The following is a 22,904-nucleotide window of genomic DNA, read 5'->3' as shown; positions in this document are numbered from 1 at the left end:
CCATGTCAGTGCACTACGAATTGTTAACATAGAAGCATACGCCACAGCAGCTGGATTTACGTGATTTCACGAGATCACGTGAGAATCGCATGGTTCACATTTCACATGAAAATTCGTCTTGTCAGGCTTCAAGTAATGTGTTTGTGTCCGAACCGCAACAATGGCGGACATGATAGACAGATTGTTCATCCAATCACCTGCCAGGTATTTCTTGAAAGAGCCTGCCCTTTTTACAAACAGTTTCTCAGATATATCTGTGTAACAAACCATCATAAATAAATTAAGTTGTTTGAATTGAATTGAATCTGGCTCGTCAGTTTATACACCACCTCCCTTTACCTTGCCAGTAATCGCCTTGGACCGGTCCATGCAGTGTGTATAGCCCAATAAGGTATATTAGGGCCCAGCCAAGTCTTCATGTCTTTTGAGAGTGGATTCTGCAATGTAGTTGGTCCTGCTTGGTTTCGAGGGACTGGACGTTGGCCAGCACTATGCTGGGAATCGTCCGCATAGCCTCACAAAGTTGCCACCTTGTTTACATTGCCTTGAACCATGACGTCTGCAGCCATTACTCAATGGTGGTACCTGTTTGTTGTAGGCCATCTCTTTCAGTTAGCTTCTAGCTATTGAAAACATCCAATCTTATGTCCAGTAAAATCTAGACAATCTGTCATACATGATTGTGCAGGACGTATTTTTCATATAAGACATCCCTGAAATATCAATATAATCAACCGTTTTGTATGAGGAAATGGTCAAAAAAGTTCTCCTGTACTCCTTTGGACGACACTGGCAAATATGTAATAAACATCAAATCAAATCAAATCACATACAAGTACAGCTCATCATCTTTCTGGAAAGAAGTTGTTTTTATATTAAAAAAAACCTTTTGATATTGTTAATCCAGAGGATTTGTCAGATCCCTGAGGCAGAACTGTAGAAGCTGTCAACAAATCTCAACTCTGTAGTTTAGCTCATCATAACTTTTTCAGACACCCTCTGGTATTAAAAAATGTATCTACACTATGTGTTTATATATTGACACAATGCCATTCCACTTTTTAAATATATGTATAAAAAGACACACTCTGCAGCATATGGCACGGCATTAACACAAAATACTGCAGACAAAGAAGCATATATAGAAGTGGGCAGGAGAAAGCACAAAGCACTTCTAATTTCAATAATCTGAAACTATATGAAAAAATAGGTCAACAGAAATGCACTGAAATAAATGAGGCAAAGTAGAGTAATATGCATATTATCATGGACAAATAGACAAAAATATTATCAAAGGAAGAATCACATTAAAGACATTGACTGGCAAGAAAATCGTACTGAAACACTAATTAAATCAGCTCACACCTTCACACTTCATTGTTTTAATGTGCAAAACAGGATAAAATAATACAATGTGTCAACCTGATCTCTGCATTCAGCTCACAGCAGTGGCAACTCAGGGTGTCTGAAGGCCTACTGGGAATAATAGAAAGGCAGAGAACAAACACTGGAGCTACAAGCAGTCCCTGTAAAACGAAAGATTCAGGGTCAGCATACAAATGGTTGAGTGTTGTCTCTGGGAACAAAGTGTACAACAGGTGACTACAACAGAGGAAGGCTAATTAAAAACTCTCCACTTTGAAAATGGTTGTGTGCTACACGTTTTTGCTCTCAGAGGTAAATATTCTTTCAGATAAGAATGCGTATATGCATGTATGTGAATACATATACACATATATGTTTATATGCACACACATGTATGCAGCATGCTGAGGTCAGATGTTGTAGTTGTTAAAATGAAACCTGTGCTGACTCCGAGACCTAAAGCATGTTTGAATATGATAATTTTCTTGAGAGAAGTGAAGCATTGTTTGATTGTCTTGATGGTCAGAAGCACATAATACATGAACATAGCCATTTAAATTAGTAGTAACAGCAACATAATGAAGCATAAGCATGCTTGGTGTCTGTAATCTGATTAAAATGTCTCATGCTGGGATTAAATGGCTGGTTTCACAGAGACTCTGGCCATCGCTCATATCTGATGATAAACAGACTTCAGCTGTCTACTTGTCTGTCGGTCTGTCTGATTGCAGGGGTCTCTTAACTCAAATGTTAATGCTCCAGGTCAACCTTTTTTATAGGTATTTTGGTGTCATATGGTCCAAGTTAAATCCACTTGTGGAATGTAACTAAATACATTTGCATAACAGGGTTTTCCCTTCCCATGTAACTCAAAGGAGGGCCTGCCTTGGTTTTTTTTTTATGCCCAAACTATTGTGCTTTTCATCTGCAACTGCTTGGAAGCGCTCATACCAAGCGCATGCATGTTATGCGCAGCAATCGAGTCAAGAGGCAATTGTGGAAATTTGACGCTCTACACTAAAATGAGAGCACTGTTGTTCGAAGAAATGGAGTCTTCTGTTACTATATGAATTAACGACGAGGTTAAAGGACACACTGTGCTTGGCGCTCTGATGCTCCATCTCCTCAGACAGAAGTACGTAGAGTACGTTCTGCCTCTCCCAGAGCGTGGTGCTCTGAATATCCGAACGGTACATTCCAACAGCGCTCAGATTTAAACCACAGTCCAGTTGGTGCCAGAGTGCCCTCTGGTGCTCAGAGTGACTATTTACGGATGCACCCTTAAGCCGCCTACATACGATCAGCCTTAAAACCGCTAGATAGATCGCAGAGCATCGTGCAGACACCTTAAAGGCACATCATTGGTTGCCCTTTGAATGGTCAGCAACAATGTCAAAGTTGAAAGAATTAGAAATTTGAGCACTCGGTGGCAATTTGAAGCGGGACGCCACGCCAAGGGTAGCGCTTCCTCCTATTTATCTCCGCTGCTCTCCCCCCGATGAATTTCCATTATAGGGTTGAAAAAAATTGTACATCCAGATGAACGTCTCCAGTACCCGGAGGTCTGCGTTTATCTGCCGGTAAAACTCCCGTTGGATGACTCGCTTCAGAAGGGTTGAAAATTGCAACTTTCGCTCTTTAGCGTTTAGCTTAGCCATAGCAACCATTAGAGTTGAGCCGGATACTCGGTATCCGGTACGGATAAAGCACTTTTGCCGAGTACGAGTATTATACGAGTAATACGAGTCAATATCTGTGCTCGGATTGAATAAAATTCTTCATTGGGTAGTTGACTGTGTCTGCGTTCTGTGATAGGCTAGTCGTCACAGCGCCCCTCCCCTACACACATACAGATTGTCCCGCTCTGCTCACTCACACAGAACAGCTCTCTCTCTCTGTCTCTCCCTCAGTCACTCAGGTTCGCGGGTCTTTTCCGTTAACGTTTAGGGTTTTTTCAGCTTCAGGTTTGTTTTTTACTTCGGTTTGTAGTACTTACTTATTAACCAGTAGAGTTCTGGTAAACGTGGGGTTTGTTCAGACGTGGTGCTTGGTAGAATGCGACTCGCGTTGCGTCTCTTGCGTCTCGGAGATTTTTTTTCTTTTTTAAACCGTCAGCTGGCTCTAAACAGATCTGAAAAACAGCGTCGGACTATTTGATCCGTAGAACACAGTCCCCCCCGCCCCCCTCTCTCTCTTTCTCTCTTTCTCTCTCTCTGTCTCTCTGTTACTCACTCACACACACACTCACACACACACACACACACACACACACACACACACACACACACACACACATACCTGGTGTGGAAATAAAAAAAAAAAACCAAAAAAAAAAAAAAAATCACACTGATAATAAATAAATTAAAAGTTAAAAAAAGAAAGTTATGTTGAGTATGAAAACTCTTGTTCATTACATTTTACTTCATAATTGCAACCGCATGTGTTGTATTCATTGTTCTTGTTCTGTATAGTTTATATAGAGTTTTATGATCACAATGGAGACGATGGGAGCGCCCCAACTCTAGCAAGACTCTCAAAGAAAGAGAAAAAAAAAGCAAAAGACCGGCTTTTTGAAGCGTGAAGGCTACCGTAACTGTGATACGTAATTTGAACTGCGTGGTGCGAGAGAGTTGATTGTAATATACGATCTCAAGGCTAGGCAATGGCGGCCGGAGCGGGCGATCAGACCGGCCGGAGCGGGCAGCGGCTGGAGTGGGCAGCGGCCGGAGCGAGCAGCGGCCGGAGCGGGCGATCAGACTGGCCGGAGTGGCCTCGAAACACTACCGGCCCACTGGGAAAATTCCCGACTTTCCCGATTGCCACTCCGCCTCATGCACGTATCGAAAATCCAAGTTTCAGGAACAGGAGTTCTCTTCTTCGCCCAGAAAAAGAAAAAGGATATTGAAAAAAGCAAAAGACCGGCTTTTTGAAGCGTGAAGGCTACCGTAGCTGTAATACGTAATTTGAACTGTGTGGTGCGAGAGAGTTGATTGCAATATACGATCTCAACGCTAGATGGGAGAAATTCCTACACATTGGACCTTTAAAACCAATGCACCATTTGCATAAGAACAGGTGATTGAGGGCATGAGACAGACAACCTCAGCAAGTTTGAAGACTGTTTGAAAAAGAAAAACAGTTAAGAGATTGCAGAGTTTAGACTGCCTGAGTCAGCGGCTAGTTGCTGCCTTTATCATGCATAAAGATAGTGGTAGAAGGACCTTATACATTGCACTACAGTGCATATGTGGGAAGTCATGGTTCCCATCCACACAACAGAGATATGGCTGTAAGGCAAACACTGGGCTCACTGAGTCACTCAAAACAATCTGAACCCAAAGGTTGCAGCTGTAGGAGGAGAGTGCAGCAAATGGTGACACACACACACACACACACACACACGCCGTCAGCTTTGCACTTTGATAAGCTCTTCTCTTCGAACATGTATAAAACGCTGCCTCCACAGGTTCTGTAAAGTATATTAATAGTTAATTGATAATAACTTAAACTCCAGGCAATACATAATTACTATCCTAAAACCTAGTACTGCAATAGTCTGTTCAAAATGTTTTGGTCTTGCTGTCTTTGATGATGCATTGCAAGCATTCCTCAATCAGATTCCCAACCTGTTGCATTCAGCCACCTCATCGTTTTGCAAATAAAATAAAGATCCATCGTATACAGATCATCAGAAACATTCGTTGGCAACGATAGATTGAGGGACATCCTGCCCACGTTTAGGGACCGATTTCTGTGGACGTAGTACATACTCCGATACACTGGTTAGAGCAAATTATTTGTGCATTATGTATCCAGCTAATTTAAATGGCTCATGTTACTGTATTGTGTGAACACTTCATTTAATATTGTTTTTTTTTGTGAGCCATTCCAGAGCTTGCCTTCCTACGTGCAAATGTTCCACCAAAACAAGTTTCTCCCCAAGACTTTAGCACTCACTGATTGTAAGACTTGGCATGAAGTGGTTTCGAGTTGTGGTAGAGCAGTCGTTTAGCACTTTCATTGTTGTTTTTTTGACTGTGTTGTTTCAGGATTCGGCGGCCAATTCAAGGCTGGAGTGGAGTTTTTGTGTGTCCAGTAAAGCAAGTTTATTGTCAATGGAATGGAAATCGCTTGTGTATGTGGAAGATTTTTATTTCTGTTTATTTGGCTGGGGTGTATCAGGAGTCGTATTCATTTAGCACTGGCTGAAGTGGTGATTGATGCATGCTTCTAGGTCTGCTAATTCCTCCAGTCTGTAAAATCTGCATTCTGATTGGTGTCTAGGTAGGTAGAAAGATAGAAAGATAGAAAGATAGAAAGATAGATAGATAGATAGATAGATATTGTCCAATGAGTGAGGGAGATTTGTTTTCACAGTCTATTTCATGCACATGGTAATATACACGGACAGATACATCAACAGGTAACATAAAGACAGGTATATAGACACATAGAAACAACCACATCTACGACGACACCAGATCGACACAAAGTCAGCGAGATAGTTTGTTCAGCAGTGCTATGACAGAAGCGACAAAACTTCTGCCAAAGCGAGCCCTTCTATACCTCAGAGTCCTGTATCTGCGGCCAGATGGCAGCAGTGTGAAGTGTGGATATAAAGGGTGATTGGTGTCATTAACAATAGTGAGGGCAAGGCGTGTGATGGCTCCATCGTTCAGGACTGAGATATTGATTAATGTGTTTATTTAGTGTCCAAGGAAGTCCAAAAGTCGTTGACCTGTTGTTTCTGTCAGTGACCGGGTGTCTCCATGTTGGATCTCACCTCCTTACGTAACATCTCGCAATACTTAATCATTGCTAACAAATATCTATTATATGTTTATGAATTCTACTTCTGATAATGTCACTGCATCGTGCTAATGTACCAAAATTGAGGATGAGTGCATTTTTGGTCAACTGCAAGGACTTTAAGGCCATGATCAATAAGATTGATTTCCAATGCCAATTTTCTATCTGAGGGCATTTCCTGTTAGAGAGAGAACTGGCAGATGGAGTTCTGAGGAAATGCTATAAATGGTGGCTGAAGTTTTCAGTTCCTGCAGAGGGGAGAGGAATAGGAGTGAAGAGTGTGGGGGTTTTATTATGGAGCTTCTGTGAAGTGTGCAGTTCATTGCTCTTCGTTCATTGCTATTCCTTAGAATCCCCAGCTCGTCTGCTAGGACTAAAAGGATGGATGGGTGGAATGGCTGCATATCTGTCAGGGCGGCTGTCAGTGTTAAGTCCATGTGCAAAAAAATGTGAAAAGTGCAATCAAGTGTTAAAGTAATGAGGAAAGGAAAAAGGAATGTTAAAAAAAACTGATAAGAAAAACTTTCAAAAAGGAATAGAAATAGAGTGCATCTACGTGTCTGTTTCACAACTGTATCTTTTAAGTTACTTCAAAAACAACTAGAACTGCAAGCAGTTATGACGGGGTCTAAGCCTCTAACGCGCGAGCTGCAAGGTCTGTAGTAAATTGCAATTGTCCTATTTACATTTATTGTATTATAGGCCAAAACACGTCTGATCATAGCACCCTCTAAGGGAAGATCTTCACCCAATTTGATAGAGAGCCTCAGAGTGGCATGTCGAACAATAATCTCAAGTTTCGCGTTGATAGCATGTACTTTGGCCGAAATATGCTAATGTTCGTGTTTGGTAGCTAGCTAGAAAATTTACCTTCAGGTCGGTCTGGAGATGCTATGTGCCAAGTTTCGTTCAAATCAGTCACACGGTCCAGGAGGAGTTCAAAAAAGTAGGTTTACTGTAAATCGCGATTTTACTGTGATAACCTTCTAGGCGCAAATAGGCGTGGCATATATCCCGTGATTCAGCTGAATTCAGGGAACGCGTGGACAGTTTTTGAATATACGATGTACGCTGTGGGAGTTATGGGGCAAACCCATTTAAGCAATATTACATGAGAGGGTTAAATTTAATGTCAGAGCCAAGGTTCGTAAGCATCACTGAACGGTTACCAACAAAATTAAAGTTATAATCAAACTGTATTCATGTTGTGGGGCAATTCACTCAAAATAAAAAAGCAACAGAGAACTCTATCCTGTTATAACTAAGATATCTGCTGAATTCTTTTTTTTCCATAGATAGATTTAAACACTAAACGTCCGCAAACTTCAAACAACAGAGACAATTTCCTGTCCCTGTAAAATGTTAATCAGCAGCTAACTTAAGCTAACGTTAGCTTTGTAGAGATCGTGGGACTTCTCAAACTGAATAACTACTACACATATAAACACAAAACTGCTTTGCTAGCTCAATCTTGTTGTAACTAAGATATCTGCTGAATTTTTCCATTGGCAAATTTAGCTCCTGTACGTCCGTGAAAATCACATTTAGGAGCTATTTTATAGATAGCGCCATCACCGGCACAGCTGATCCAAACATATCCAGTGAAAGTTAACTTCAGAGCGTTGTAACAAACAAGTCATTTAAATGGATGGTTCGGAGTAATTTCACCCTAGGGTCCTTTGCACCATGATCTCGAAAAAACTTGGATATACAAAAAAAAAATTTCAGCAACACCGGGTGATTGCGCGAGATCTTGTGAGATCCCGCACAGAGCACGCCATCTATTGCCAGAAGAGACTAGTGGTAAAGTAGTGAAGAAGGAGCAAGAAGCGAGAGAACAGCAGAAGAGATCAACGAAATGGCAGTTTGAGGTAAGCATCGAACGCGACAGAGAGTAGAAGCCATCAGGCAAGTGTTATTTAAATAAACTCCTGGTGTACTTACAAACTTTCCAATGCCTCCTTTTATGAGTACATAACCTATTTGTACTACTGTAGAAGTTTGGTACCATTCCGGGCATTATTAGTGGGGTAATTTACAAGATACACCTTTGGTTCCATTAGTGCCTGCACTAAGCCATTCGGCTGATAGCGCTAACTCGACCAATGTTAGACCAAGGGAAAAAAGCTTCTGGGGGGGTGTTTGGCTCGAGGTCATGGTGCAAAGGACCCTAGGGTGAAACTACTCCAAACCATCCCTTTAATCCGATGAATCACTTTCTTTACTAGTTGGAGAGCTTTTGTGTGTTCCACTGTGGTTCCTGCATACAAATGTTTCTAAACAGTTTTTTAATTCAACTCGTAATGTTGACAGAGAAATGGCGAGTGATATTTTAGTGATATTTTAAGTGATGCGGCAGGTGTGCTCAAATGGCTCTGGGTGTGCTATCATGCTGATTTGAGTACGTTCTAAATGTCTAGTTGACTAATCACATTGTCTGGTCGGATCTACTTGTTGTATAATCTTGTTTTTATAGCGCCCCCTGCTGGTGGATATGTGTCATTTTTCCTTTCCAAGGTACGGGTCACACTCTCTACCATCCCTGAAAGTTTCACTTGCCTAATTTGTACGGTTTAGGCTGCAGAACCACTTTTACCTCCAGGAAAAATAAAATAAAAAGAATCTTTGCAATTACAATAAGGTTCTCAGCTCCGCTGGTACTGGAAACCGCATTGCCTTGCATACGCGGGTTCTCAGCCCCCTCGGGCTTGGACCCCTAATATAGCTTCACTCTGGAAAGACAGTATGTAAATAAGGAGAGTCTGCAGGTGTAAGGAGGCAGCTGTGCTTTTAAATGCTCTTTTATCTGTCTATGACGTTTCCGTCTTTATTCCGTTTGAGACACGTTGTACACCCGGAGGTGACCCCACTCTAACTGTTCTCGTCTCCCTCAGCCAGGGGAATTTGGTTCACTTTCTTCAGGAATGTTGGAGTGAGCCTCTCCTCCCAGACTGTGTTAAGGTTCAGCGTGGTTACACTGTGTTGTTGCCAAATTAAAAAGAACTGGCTTCAGGCTGCGACCCAAACAGAAAGGACAGGATGATTTAAGGGACAATCGGAGTCAAAGATCCCAACTACGTGGCTTGTTTAGCCCGTATTACAGTGGTAAAATAACTATTCAGATCCTTTACTCAGTAAGTACAATTTAAAAACGTAAACGTCCTATATTCAAAATATTACTTAAAGGAACAGTTCAACACTTTGGGAAATAAACATATTCACTTTTTTTAACAGCATAACATAACCACAGGAGGCAGGGGGATTTTACTGATATATTGTTTAACAATGCATTGTATTTTAGGTGGTGATTACAGGTATTTAAAATATTAATTAGGTAACTATAACTTAATTAATGTAATAGTTAAAAACTACAATATAGTAGCAAAATGGAGTGGAATATGAGTATCTCCATTGTACAGAAGTTGTACAGTACCTGAATCCTTAGTAGCTTCCTATTTAACATTTAATGACTATGTGGGTTATTTCATGTATAGCTGACTTGACTGCCTTATTGAGTATATTTATGTATGTACCTTCAGACTCGGACTCGTGGATAGAAAAATAAGATGAGTGTAGGTCCTCATTGTCCTTCAGAATGTCCCTCAGAATACAAATCTCAAAAGAACCTTTAAAACTCATTTGGGTTAGGCCTCAAACTGTTGTTGCAGAGAAACAGAAAGGAAGGATCTTTGTTGTAGATGAAAACAGTTTGTTTAACCCCCAGATAATGTGCTGCTGTCAGCTTTACTGTATCTGTGTAGAAACTGAACAGTATTCTCAGCCAGCGGACCAGTGAGCTGCGCATCCATGAACCCACTTGTTTTCCTTATATTTATCTATCTCTTCTGTCGCCTCCATTTTATTTTCTGATGGTATCGTAAAAGCCAGGCCGTTTTGATCTTTATTCCAAATGACAGATTCCTTTTATTTGCCAAGCACAAGATTGTTTTACAGCAGGAAATCCATCTTTCTCTCCGTCAGACCTGATGGATTTGGCGTGGGACGCCAGAGCTGCTCCAGGGAGTTGCTGGCTCACAGCCTTTATGGCCGTGATTGAAAGTGAATACCTTAAATCGTGGCATTTTGACATCAGCCCAGGATAAGAAGACTGTCTGAGCTGTCCCTTCATGTCTGGTGTCTTCTTCCTGCTTCTCCCTCTCTTCTCTGACACAATTATATCTCTATATAATCTGTCTCTCATATAAAGGGAAACTTCTGTATTTTTCCCCTTGGACCCTATTTTTTCATGTTTTTGTGCCTAAGTGACTAACAGAAACAACACTCTCTGACATTGGTCCAGTATTGAGAGAGAGCCCTGCTGTCGGCAGCCGCAAAACAGGCTGCAATGTAACCACCGTCAATGTACGTCCACTCAAACTGCTGTATTTGCTACTGGAAGGCTTAGATTATTATAAGTGTCTGACAACATTATGGAAAGGATCCTACACAGAAAGAAAACGTCTTTCTTTACATTTCGCTTGATCTGGTCTGTTCGTTATCGTGTCTAACCAGGTCTGGTTCATGGAGAAGTCTTGTTCTGAAATATCGTGAGAGGTGACTTGTTGCCGTAGACAGCAGTACAGAAAGCATAGCTAAGTGTTACCTAAAATATTTTCAATGTCATGGCTGAATATGTAGCTGATTGCCACAATGTAAATGTTCAGAATGAGACTTCTCCGGTAAAAGGTTCATATAATGGCTCTAGCGCGATGGTCTATTTGCGTCTTTGCATTGACTTTGTATGTAATTGGCCACCGAAAACGCCTCGGCCTGAAGGCACCATCAGACTTTCAATCACACATACAGCAGCCTCTAAAACAGCAGTTAGTCAGAGATGTGACATTTCCATTTCTTTCTCCTACATTTTTGCACTGAACCCTGAAATATATATTGCATTTACTCAAACAATTTTCTCGCAGTGCAAGAGCAAGAGTTTTAGCTCAAGAGAAAATAAGTGTCTTCTTCCTGCCTCTCCTTCCCTACCACACTTCTATATCCATCGTCTGTCTCTCACTTGACGTCACTTACATTCATTTCACTTTAGTGGCTCCTGTTTGAACCCCACATGTGATTCCAGAAATTTGAACATTTAAGGGTACAAAATTAATTACATCCACCACGGAACAATAACGATTCAATTAAGACAAATTAGCCATGTGCTAAACATCTAAAACTCCAAAATGCCCCTTGTGTCTTAGGTAGATATGTACAGTGAGGAAAATAAGTATTTGAACACCCTGCTATTTTGCAAGTTCTCCCACTTAGAAATCATGGAGGGGTCTGAAATTGTCATCGTAGGTGCATGTCCACTGTGAGAGACATAATCTAAAAAAGAAAATCCAGAAATCACAATGTATGATTTTTTAACTATTTATTTGTATGATACAGCTGCAAATAAGTATTTGAACACCTGAGAAAATCAATGTTAATATTTGGTACAGTAGCCTTTGTTCGCAATTACAGAGGTCAAACGTTTCCTGTAGTTTTTCACCAGGTTTGCACACACTGCAGGAGGGATTTTGGCCCACTCCTCCACACAGATCTTCTCTAGATCAGTCAGGTTTCTGGGCTGTCGCTGAGAAACACAGAGTTTGAGCTCCCTCCAAAGATTCTCTATTGGGTTCAGGTCTGGAGACTGGCTAGGCCACGCCAGAACCTTGATATGCTTCTTACAGAGCCACTCCTTGGTTATCCTGGCTGTGTGCTTCGGGTCATTGTCATGTTGGAAGACCCAGCCTCGACCCATCTTCAATGCCATAACTGAGGGAAGGAGGTTGTTCCCCAAAATCTCGCAATACATGGCCCCGGTCATCCTCTCCTTAATACAGTGCAGTCGCCCTGTCCCATGTGCAGAAAAACACCCCCAAAGCATGATGCTACCACCCCCATGCTTCACAGTAGGGATGGTGTTCTTGGGATGGTACTCATCATTCTTCTTCCTCCAAACACGGTTAGTGGAATTATGACCAAAAAGTTCTATTTTGGTCTCATCTGACCACATGACTTTCTCCCATGACTCCTCTGGATCATCCAAATGGTCATTGGCAAACTTAAGACGGGCCTTGACATGTGCTGGTTTAAGCAGGGGAACCTTCCGTGCCATGCATGATTTCAAACCATGACGTCTTAGTGTATTACCAACAGTAACCTTGGAAACAGTGGTCCCAGCTCTTTTCAGGTTATTGACCAGCTCCTCCCGTGTAGTTCTGGGCTGATTTCTCACCTTTCTTAGGATCATTGAGACCCCACGAGGTGAGATCTTGCATGGAGCCCCAGTCCGAGGGAGATTGACAGTCATGTTTAGCTTCTTCCATTTTCTAATGATTGCTCCAACAGTGGACCTTTTTTCACCAAGCTGCTTGGCAATTTCCCCGTAGCCCTTTCCAGCCTTGTGGAGGTGTACAATTTTGTCTCTAGTGTCTTTGGACAGCTCTTTGGTCTTGGCCATGTTAGTAGTTGGATTCTTACTGATTGTATGGGGTGGACAGGTGTCTTTATGCAGCTAACAACCTCAAACAGGGCATCTAATTTAGGATAATAAATGGAGTGGAGGTGGACATTTTAAAGGCAGACTAACAGGTCTTTGAGGGTCAGAATTCTAGCTGATAGACAGGTGTTCAAAAACTTATTTGCAGCTGTATCATACAAATAAATGGTTAAAAAATCATATATTGTGATTTCTGGATATTTTTTTTTTAGATTATGTCTCTCACAGTGGACATTCACCTACGATGACAATTTCAGACCCCTCCATGATTTCTAAGTGGGAGAACTTGCAAAATAGCAGGGTGTTCAAATACTTATTTTCCTCACTGTAAGTATTTGCATAATAAAAGGTTAATTTCTTTACACAGACGTCTTATGGAAAAACTCTCGATTCGACTCTGGATAGGTGAAGAAGGTTCGGGAGACTTTGATGACTGAACTGTCGATCGAGCATTTCAGTTTAACCACAGTGTAGTGTCATGTAGTGCCATCCCAACTCTGAGTGTCTGTGTTTTTCCAAGAGGCATATATCTCCTGCTGAAGCTGCCAAGTTTGGGTTATTCAAAGATGGTGATGGTGTAATAACATAGGCACCGCAAACTCAGATGCTCACCCAAATCTTGTTGTTTTGCAAGTTCAGTGTATCTCTCTGGGGAATAGGCTAAGGTGTGAGGCCCCTTTACCCTGTTTCCACCGACATTCAAATGAAGACCGTCCCAGAACACAGCGTTCCCTTATTGTGAAGCAGCCTAGACTCGCTCCATCTCTAGAGACACATATTCATAATTGAACAGGTTTAGGGATGGAGTCTAGCCAAATAGATCTTCTCTTCCCGTGGCCTATGACCCAGGAGTGACCTGATGTTCCTTAAGTCTTCCCCTTGTCTCATCTTACCACAACATGTAATTTCTGGAAATTCCACCACAAAACATACTGTCACACTTGGAACTCAGAAGCCAGTAGAGACAAAAGACAAGATGAACTCTGGAAAAACAAGGCTCAGACTGTAAAGCCCACCAAGGTTGTTGTCCTCTGGCAGCCTGGCCAAACAGAGCTCCAAGCTACTATGCAAGGTGCTGGCCTGGCCATCGGAAGCAGTTTTGTTCCTGGGGTTTACTCTTCATATTCTAAGTTAGAGTATGTAGGCTTTGTTTATTGGCTTTTAAAACAAATACAGTGACATAATACAGTCCTAACAACTAATCATGCATACTCACACGAACATACATAAACGTGTAGACAGATCAACTCAGAAATAATTGCTTTACATACATACATCCAGTATACACAAACTACAGCATTTCTTATTAGAATATAAGTTAAATAGCTATTTGTTTATTACCGTACAAAGAAACTACAGCGCCCATGAATTTTCAATTAACATCAATTAATGATGTTAAGGTTTAGTATCACAGTTGAGTAATAAATTACCGAATAGAAGTAAAACACACTGATAATTTTTTTTTTAGTTTGTAGATTAAGTCAATTTATAATAATTATTATTCAAATGCGTTTACTGTCATTGTCATTGCACAAGGAAATGCAGTTGTAGTCATTTATGCTACACACAAAAAATTGTCTATCAACTTTGACTACTTTTGAGCACCGAGCATCAGCGATGCAAACCGACTAGTCCTCCAAACCATACGATGATATCGGTTGTTTATTCCTACCCCCTAATAGGGCTGCAGCTATCGATTATTTTAGTAATCAAGTAGTCTACCGATTATTCCATTGATGAATTGAGTTATCGGATAAGAAATAATTTTGCTTTTTGCTTTAGCAAACAGCAATAGTAAATTTAAACAGGAAAGGTTTCATTTCTAGAAAAAACAACAATTGTATTGTCTAACTTTCATACAATAACAGGTATAGCATTGGCAGCATCGCATGGGCCACCAGGCCCATTATTCTGTCGGCAAAAGTAAATTTTTGCTGGCCCAAATGTAAATCTTTTTGGACCCTTCCTCTTCATGCCTCTGGCTCTTTACACTGGATATGCATAAGAGCTGTTCACTAAGTCCAGGTAAATGTGACTGTACAGAGCTTACAGCAGGGCTATACAACTACACTGTACTTGGGGACACATTTTCAGAAGGCTAATACTGAGTGAGGAGAAAGAATGAAGAATGCAGACATCACCAGCATGGTCCGATGACATCATTCACGTGCATATTAAGTAGTCACATGCAGGTGCCGCTGCTAGAGAGAGAGAAGGGCTGGTATGTCTCCGGTAGCAGCTAAGTTTACAAAAATGTGTCAAAATTTCAAGAATCGTTGCAAACTAATAAACAGTTAGACTACAAACCGACAACTTTCGTTTTAGCTTGTTTATAAAACATCGCTATTTGCAGAGTAGCATGCTGTAGTTGTGTAAAACAGCTCGGTGGACGAGCGCAGCAGACATTACATGTTACCTTGTGTCGGGTTCATTCCGTGGAATGGATGAGTAGACTGGATGTTTTCTACTTAGATGATATAGCATTGACGCCCTGCTATTGTGGTAAGCTAGTTCGATTTTACAATAGACACACTGTACAGTTTTCATTTTTTGTAGCAAATGATCCACAGAAGCGTCAGTGGCCTCAGCAGTTGTGCGTTAGTAATAATCATCATCATTGATTTAAACGAAGCTTTGAGGCAAAAAAAATGTAGTTTAGTATTTTTAGTAATCAAATTATTCAAGTTACTCGATGACTCGTTTCAGCCCTACCCCCTAATACGACCCACAGGAGCGTTTAGCCTGCGGGGCTAATTTAATAATAATAATTTATACTCTTTATTGATCTCCAATGGGGAAATTACAATTTACACTCTGTTTTTATTACACACTGCACACAGGCCTGAAATACACACACACACATGCTCAGGTCCTTTTACATGCACTAATGGAGAGATGTCAGAGTGAGTGGGCTGCGACTGCTGAACAGGCGCCCTGAGCGGTTCGGGGGGGTTCGGTGCCTTGCTCAAGGGAACCTTGGCAGTGCCCAGGAGGTGAACTGGCACCTGGCACTGGAAAATGAGCATAATATGGCCACTTTAATAAATTAGCCTCTACCGGTAAACCAGAGAATGTAACTGTCGTGGTTTTACACATGTGGTTAATGTTGTGAAATGTTTGGTCAGGTTTAGGCAAAAAAAAAAACTACTTACCTAAGTTTAGAAAAGGATTGTGGTTTGGGTTAAAATCAGACTCTACTTCACCTCCGGCTACATACATGATGCAGAACTTGACGTAACTCAGTTTATTCCGTAAAATTAAAAATAATTTGCCACAAACAGACTCAAACCCCTGTCTCCTGGGTGAAAGTGTGCCTCCTTACACACTCTTATACTTCCTCACCTTACCTAGGTCATAACAACAATGGCCACTAGAAGGCGCCATCACTAAACGTAAATATGAGTCTAAATTGCTGCTTGAAAAAACAACTTATTTGGCTGTTTTTGGGGGGAGTGGGGGCAGTCTTATGCAAACAGAGTCCGTCTCCCCTCGTGCCACTGGAACCTGTCTGCGCAGGTTTGGGCACAACAGTCAATTGGGCCAGCCCGAGCCCGGTTGCTGGGCCAGCCCGAGTCCTATTTCATCCATTCCACTTTCCTGTGGCCGGACATCAGCCAGGAGCAGGCTGGGTAGTGGAAGAGCCCTAGGTCCAAGCTGGGCCAGTCTAGCTCTCTTCTTTCTCCTACCGGGTCAGTCACACTGCCTTCGGTAGAGCTTGGTCCGGCTGCTCTGGCTGGGTGGTCGTAGTATGTGGGAGGTTAGTATTTGTAGGAATAGGGGCAGGGCGTCGGAGAGCCCAGGTGTGTCAGCTTTAAACAGGCTTGGATAGCAGCCCCCGGGGTTTGTTCTTGCTGTGAAGAGCAATGTGTACCTGTTATGCAGTCACACATTCATCCACTGCCTATTGTTTGTTGTTGGCAGTGAGCGCCCTGTGAATGATGGCTGGACCCCAGAATACATCCCGGAGGATGCTGAGCTTGTTGCTGCTGGCAGCTAAAACCGTGAATCTCCGAAATGTCAGCTTCTCTGTGATGAAGGAAATACAGAAGATGACAAACCGTTCTTTCATTACCGTGAATGTGATGTGTGTGTGTATAAGCTGTTACTGTGATTTCTGAGTAACAATACTGTCATAATTTACACGGTTCTTTTTCTCTGTTTTTGGGGCCAACAGCATTCAGCATTGTGCTGTGTTTAAATGTAACACACACACACACACACACACACACACACACACACACCTCCTCAGAGACGACGAGCCTGGTAAAAGGCTTTTTGTGTCAGAGCTTTGTGCAGTCAGAGATACAGCAGCCCAACAAGGTATTCCTGTCTCAGTTTCCCATCTTCTCCAAAAACACAACCTGCTCCAAACATACAGCTGCATCTTAAAGCCCTTAAATTGGCTCCTTGAGTCCTCCACTTGCCTCCCTTCCTTGCGTCTTAGTCCCTCCCACCGAAGAGGCACTGGAGAGACGAGAGGGAAATCATCGGAGGAGAGAGGCAACGAGCAAATGTGTTTTAGAGGGATGAGACGTCCTTTCCTCTGAAGCGTCACATGAATTCGTCAGCTGTATGGGTGGAGTTAGCAACTCTTCAGCTACACAGCTTCCGGGAAGGCTGCTCTCTGTATCCTCGCCTATAGCTCCTCGATGATCCCTCCTCGATGCTCGCTACTCGGGGCAGAAATAAGAGCTTTGAGGTGGCCTTCACCAAGGAGGGACAGAACAACTTCCGGTTCAGCCGAGGACTGAAGAGTCAAGGAGCTGTCAAATAAGGGCCATGAGATGCAGCCATAAAGCACAATCACAGCCCGACTTCTCTCTGCTTGTTTACAACACTAGCATGTACTGCTACACACTACGCTACATATATCATTTTTAAAGCCAAAGCTAAATGTGATGACAAATAGCCGCAATGAACATTGTGCTAATACGCTGATTGCAATGGCATTACTGAATGTATTAATGGATCAAGGACAATTCCAAAATCATTGAGGTTTGTTACATACGTTCTTTTGGGCTTGTGACTGGAAGGTTCGACCCCTGGTCGTGCCAGATTAAATCTTGGCGGTTGAAGTGAATGGGTGCTTGCACCTTCCTTTGAGCAAGATCCTTAATGCAAGACTGCTTCAGTGTTTAAAGTTGGGCATTTTCAAGTAGGAAAACAAATCCGGGTCACAAACCTCAAATTACGGCTAACAGTACACTGAAATGTGTTTCTGAAAACATTTGAGATGGGAAATAAATAGGCAATACAGTAACAGAATATTGATTCATATTTGATCTGCACTGCCTAGTTTGACAGTTTGATTTGAGTTTTGTATGCTTAGTGCCTTGCTGTTTGTCTAGTCTTGCATTGCCAGACCTTCCTCCACAGTGCTGTGGCTAGTCCACACAGCATTCCGGGATGGGAGAAAAACGTGCTCTGGTTTATTGGCATTTCTTTAAACCAATCACAATCGTCTTGGGCGGTGCTTAGCCCCGGACGGAGCAACGGTGCCTCTGTAAAATAGCCTCGGGAAGGAACTTGTTTTGGTGGAAGGTGTGTACGTTCAAAAGTTGTTTTAGTTGTGCAGAAAACTCAGATTGGACAGATAGTCTAGCTAGCCATCTGGATTTACCCTGCAGCGATCTGAGGAGCAGTTAACCATAGTCCTCATAAATCCACCGGAGTTTAGAACGGCAACACAAAGAAAGAGGAAGGAAACGGACATGCGGGCGAAAAATGAGGGACATCCGGCCGAATTTCTGACGGCACCTGAACAATCCTGGAAATAAAACCATATCGATATAGACTATTGTTTTTCAGACCACAAATGAAACAAGATTTAGCTAGATAGGGGCACCTGGGCAGCTCATCTGGTAGAGCGTGCGCCCCATGTACCGAGGCTCAGTCCTTACCGCAGCGTCCCCCTCTCTCTCCCACTTCAATGTCTTCAGCTATCTAATATCTAATATCTAATAAAGGCCTAAAATGCACCCAAAAAAATCTTTAAAAGAAAAAAAGAATGACCTAGCTAGCTAGCCCTCTGCCACACTCCCCACCACTAGGAGACTACAGTTCGGCAGATGGACCTTCAGTTAGCGGCTGTAACAATTGCCATTCGCACTGCACGCTCTACCAGGTGAGCTACCCAGGCACCCGCACATCCCATCTCTGCGCCTGATGTTGCTGCAGTCAATGCATGCAAAGTGATTCATCTCTCCTATCGATAGACATCGAGGTAAAGGAAAAAGAAAATGGAATGGTAAATGATGTCCAAAAAAGTGAAGGGTGGGTACAAATGCAAACTGAAATCAGTGAAACTTGGCCTGATTGATCTTCATGAAAGTCTAATGGTTAGGATGGGTTGCAATAAAGGCAGCTGCTGTCAGACTGAGCTAGGATAAAAAAGAGGGACTGATAGAGTTGAGGAGGACTTAGCAGTCCCCCTCTGTCTCTCTCTCTCACACATTTAGAGCTCCCTCGCAGACAGTTTGGAGCACTAAATCAATCCGGTGTCACCTTTTATTCTTTGCTCCTGATCGAGAACGGCAGATCGATGTTCACCATGCATTGTTCATTAATCAAAAAGGATGCTGCATTAATTTCTGGGTGGTTATTTGAAGGGCAGGAGAAGGAGTGCATTGTTAAGATAAACTCAAGTTCCCCTCCATCTGACTTATCTGTGGGTCTTATCTCTGGCAACTGCGTCATGTCACGGACAAAGAAATAGACTCTCCAGGGGGGAAAAAACCCTGCTGGTGTTTCACTCTGGCAAACAATTTGTCTCGTCTGTCAGACCAGTGTAGGTCAGAGTGTATCAAAGGTAACACCATGTTGTTTTCTTTGCACTGTAATTAAATACAGCACTGGATGTTAGAGCCGTGATTGTTCCATTCTTTAGTGCTGACACAGCCCTACAAGACACACACATATGCGCACACACACACACACACACACACACACACACACACACACACACACACACACACACACACACACACACACACACAAACACACCAATTATTTCCAGGCCAAGTACTGTTTGTTCAGCTCTTTTTTTTACTATATATTTTTCAGCATGTCCCAGCTTGTATAGACTGAGATTAAGCTCTGAATAATGTTATTATGATCACGTTGAAACTTGTGTTTGTGTGTGTTTGTCTGCACGGCAGCACGAGTGTCGACAGGTCAGTGAAATGGGGATTAGACTTGTGAAATGCGGTTGAAGGTATTCGGAGCCTGACTGTATCCCAGTGTTAGGAAGGCAGTGCTTTGGGCTGGGCCAAGTGCAAAGCTGCAGGATCATAATTACTAGTTCGGCAGGAAAAATGGTTGTTAGGGAACATCTGGATGCTGGTCCACATATGGAGGCAGCAGGTGTGTGGTGGACGACTTTACAGAGCTGCATGAAGCAGGTATTTATGCTTTCTCCTTAGAACCTTTCTACTGTATTACAGGAATGTGTTACAGGTTATGTTATAGCACAGTGGGGGTATTTCTGTAAAAGCACTGTTCATTTTCTGCATAGATTATATGGAGCAGTTCAGAGACTTGAATGGACATGAAACTTCCCTGGTTAAATCATTGAAAGATGAACAACTGTGTCAAAAAAAGGCTCATTCTTTGATTAAAAAAACCCATCAAAGCTATAACCCTGTAACGATTGGGTTTTATATTTAAAGCTGAAATCATAATTTCTGTAAATTATTTTCATCATCAATTAATCTGCTGATTGTATTGATGTATTTTCATACTTTCTCTATTGATATTTTTGTCAAATTGTGAAAAAAAGCCAAGTTTGACAGGTCGATAAACACGCGCAGCCAGACAGATGGGTTGTTACAAACATACCTTACACCAAACGACTTTTCAAGCGATTCCATTGTCGCAGACTAATTTCCAATATCAGAATGAAATCCTGAGACTCTTGCTAGAGTCGGGGCTCTCCCGTCGTCTCCATCATTTGGTGTAATGTGGCCATAAAACTCAGTCCCAGTCAGTCTTTTTCCCATCTTGACGTTAAGACAAAATCAAACGTGTTTGATATTATCATAAGTTTGAAGTCTTGGTAGTGAAGTTAAATCATGTGAACATTGTCAACAACCAAGGGGTGCGCTCCCTCCAGCATCAAACAGGAAGCAGCAAACAGCTAGAGCCAGTGTTGTTTATGGTTGCTATGGCGCAGCGCTATGCTAAACGCTAAAAAGCGAAAGTTGCGATTTTAAACCCTTCTGAAGCAAGTCATCCAACGGGAGTTTTACCGGCAGATAAACGCAGACCTCCGGGTGCTGAAGATATTCATCTGCATGTATGGCTGAACAGAAAATCGGCAAACTTTCCCTTAAGTTGCCAGCTAATGCTAGCGGAAGCTAGCTAGCTTTGTTACATTTTTCAAAACAAATCTAGTTGTAGTTTTGCAATTTCTGTAGTCTTTACATATTATGACAGTCTTTAACATTAGATGTGAGATGTTGTCAGACTTTAGTCTTTTAGGCACTAGATGAAAGAGAAAAATGATTGTCAAACTGTCATCCCAGTTAACCATAGATAGTAAAAGAAATGGACCAACAGATCCCGTTGCTCTGGCCGGAGACCAGTGAAGGCTATAGAGCTCAATAGTCCCGCCCACAGCGGGTTCCGGAAGTAAAAATACAATGCAATTTCTCCATTGACAAATTGGAGTATAAGCCATAAAATCTCTCAGAGGAGGGGCGGGACTGTTGAGCTCTATTAGAAGCACTTTTCCAATGAGGGCTGAGCGTTACTGTGCAGCCTCCAACTGAGCTTGAAGATGTAGATGTGACGTGAGCAACCTGTCTGAAAGTTGTAAGTCTTTTGGTAGGTGTGCCAAGAGAAATCTCAATCATTCCCAATCTTGCAGAGACGGAGAGCGTAGGTATATGTAAGGAGATAACATAGGCACAGGCTAATTATTCTAAATGAGGGCGCATTTCCAACTTTGTGTGGAATACCTGCAGAACAGGGACATGTAAGTAGTTTTATACAATTTATTTTGTAGATTAGGGTGAATTTCTGTGTGTTGTAGCAGTGTTTTGCCATTGAGAACGAGCTAGCATGCTAGCGCTAGCATGCTAATGGTTAGCCCCCTAGGCCCCTCGTCTCGGCTAGTTACGTAGAAATCCGTGCAGATTTTGAACAGCTCACCCGGAGACTGAAGGCAGGACACATTCAGAAACCCGTATCTCACTCAAAACAGCATGGATGTTTTTTTTTCAAAGTTTGTATGCGTGTGGAAGCACCAGAGACACAAAATAACACCCCAAATCCCAGAAAAAGTGATTTTTTCATAATATGGGCACTTTTAACGCTTCAGATACAAAGTTATTTGCTGTAAAAATGAATGGTATATATATATATATATATATATATATATATATATATATATATATATATATGCTTTATTGGCATGAAGGTTTCAAGAACAATGTTCCCAAAGCCTCAAAATACAATTTATCCAAATATTTACAGTACAAAATAACAGTATGTTACTCTCTAACTCTCTAGCTCACACACACACACACGCACGCACGCACACACACACACACACACACACACACACACACACACACACTTGCAATTACTGATTGACTTGACTTGAACAGCCGGACATAGAGGCGTGTGTGTGTGTGTGTGTGCACGTCATGGACCGGCCTAGTTTTCTAGTTTTGAGCGACGAGGCACCTGAGGTTTGCTGGCTGGCTGGAAAGCTGAGCCCAGTTGGCAGCACAGAGACAGCCGAATGAACAGATGTGAGCTCCAGAATACACTGGTGTAATATTTATCAACTCCATCAAATCTGCATGAACTTTCTCTATTGGTAACATGCAGGAGGAAATATTGCTAAAATGAGATTCACACCCAATGAGTTAACTGACAACTCATGAATAACGATTGCTAACACAGAATTAATATTTACAGTTTCTTTCGATTGCTAAACGACAGTGGGCACAACTGAAGCCACAAATTCAAACTACAGTCTGCACAGCAGCAGTTCATGTGGACCAGACTCTAGTTCGTTTTTCATTGCTTGAAAACAGTTTTCAAAACTCTACACACTTATCCTATGACTTTAACCACAATGTGCACAACACTGTGGATTTACAACAGATTCTCACTCCCATCTCGGGATTTACAGCACTTTGTTCAAATGCTAACACACAGCTGTCAAAACTATTAACCACACATTCAAAACAGAATAGATTTCAGTCTGGTGCCTATCAAACACTGCTGATGGCAA

The 22,904-nt window shown here is 42.0% G+C and overlaps 1 protein-coding gene across 2 annotated transcripts in view; it reads left to right on the top strand.

The window, feature by feature from the left end:
• The window catches only part of LOC116050761 (cell migration inducing hyaluronidase 1), a 252,036-nt gene that overhangs the window by 19,628 nt on the left and 209,504 nt on the right, over positions 1–22,904 (top strand). The window contains exon 1 of one of the 2 annotated variants that reach the window (XM_031300980.2): positions 19,771–20,061. The exons of the other annotated variant lie outside the window; for it this stretch is intronic. The gene's annotated coding sequence lies outside the window, so the exon portion shown is untranslated. Of the gene's footprint in view, positions 1–19,770; positions 20,062–22,904 lie in introns of those variants that run through there. 2 annotated transcript variants of the gene reach the window in all.

Source organism: Sander lucioperca, chromosome 3 (assembly GCF_008315115.2).
Source record: "Sander lucioperca isolate FBNREF2018 chromosome 3, SLUC_FBN_1.2, whole genome shotgun sequence".
NCBI classification, from domain to species: Eukaryota; Metazoa; Chordata; class Actinopteri; order Perciformes; family Percidae; genus Sander; species Sander lucioperca.
Note: the sequence above shows the minus strand (reverse complement) of the source record. Positions and strands in the feature narration are given on the sequence as shown.